The sequence below is a fragment of the Apium graveolens genome, chromosome 5 (genome assembly GCF_009905375.1).
Source record: "Apium graveolens cultivar Ventura chromosome 5, ASM990537v1, whole genome shotgun sequence".
Taxonomy (NCBI): domain Eukaryota; kingdom Viridiplantae; phylum Streptophyta; class Magnoliopsida; order Apiales; family Apiaceae; genus Apium; species Apium graveolens.
Window position 1 is genome coordinate 6614521 of NC_133651.1, and position 1237 is coordinate 6615757.

General features: G+C 41.5%; 1 non-coding gene across 1 annotated transcript; it reads right to left on the minus strand.

Moving 5' to 3' along the window:
- Positions 1-923: 923 nt before the first annotated feature.
- Positions 924-1030, minus strand: LOC141662705 (small nucleolar RNA R71). The gene has a single exon (XR_012550805.1). It is a non-coding gene; the product is annotated as a small nucleolar RNA R71 (small nucleolar RNA).
- Positions 1031-1237: the final 207 nt, after the last annotated feature.

Here is a 1237-nt window from a genome sequence, read left to right on the forward strand (position 1 = left end):
ATCTCATGAGTGTTTTATTATTGATAAATTGAAGTGTTAGTTAAGTGATTAATTAAGTAGTTAATTATAGTTAATATTTAATCAACAATTTTAAGTGTTAGTATCTTAACATTGAGAAGTAATCATACATTGGTGAGTGAGTTTAATTAGACAATAATTTAGTCTGAGTCTCTGTGGGAACGAATCTGACTTATATCTTATACTACTTGCGAACGCGTATACTTGCGTGGATATTAGCGCGTGTTTTCGCCCTAACAAGTTTTTGGCGCCGCTGCCGGGGACTCGGCGTATTTGTTTAGTTTATGTACTTACCATCATTGGTCATTAGGACTCAGTGATTAGGACGTAGTAGTTACTTATTTTTTCCGGTTGTGTTTCAGGTACTTTAGCAAGCGTTTATGCAAACTCGTTCTCGTGCTCGCAAGAGGACGTTAGATACAGCTGAGGAGACAGACGAAGTTCTTGATATTCCGGAGAAGTTAGATTTTGAGGATTCGGATTCAGGAACTGAGCAGAAATAACCAGTAAACATGAAAGATCATATTGTTCAAGCTGATCCAGCTCTTATGGATTTTTCTCGGCCTAAAATTGATGACATTCAGTCAAGCATCCTTCATCCGGCTATTCAAGCTAACACCTTTGAAATCAAGCCGGGCACTATTCAGATGGTGCAGAATTCTGTTTCTTTTGGAGGAGCGGCAACTGAAGACCCCAACATGCACATAAGGAATTTTGTCGAGATCTGCAGCACTTTTAAGTATAATGGCGTGACTGATGAGGCTATCAAGTTGAGGCTTTTCCCATTCTCACTGAGGGACAAGGCTAAAGACTGGTTACATTCTAAACCAGCTGGGTCCATCACTACGTGGCAAGATCTTGCGCAAAAGTTTCTGGTGAAGTTTTATCCGATGGCAAAGATTGCTGCTATGAGGAGTGCTCTTACTCAGTTTGCGCAGCAACCTACAGAATCTATGTGCGAGGCTTGGGAACGCTACAAGGAAATGTTGAGGAAATGTCCACATCATGGAATGTCGGATTGGATGGTGATCACTGGTTTCTATAATGGTTTGGGGGCTCAATCTCGGCCCATGCTCGATGCAGCAGCTGGAGGCGCCTTATGGGCTAAAAGCTATAATGAGGTGTATAATCTTATAGAGACAATGGTTGCAAATGAGCATCAAAACCCAACTCAGAGGATGACGTCAGGCAAGGTAGTAGGTATTCTGGAAGTTGATGC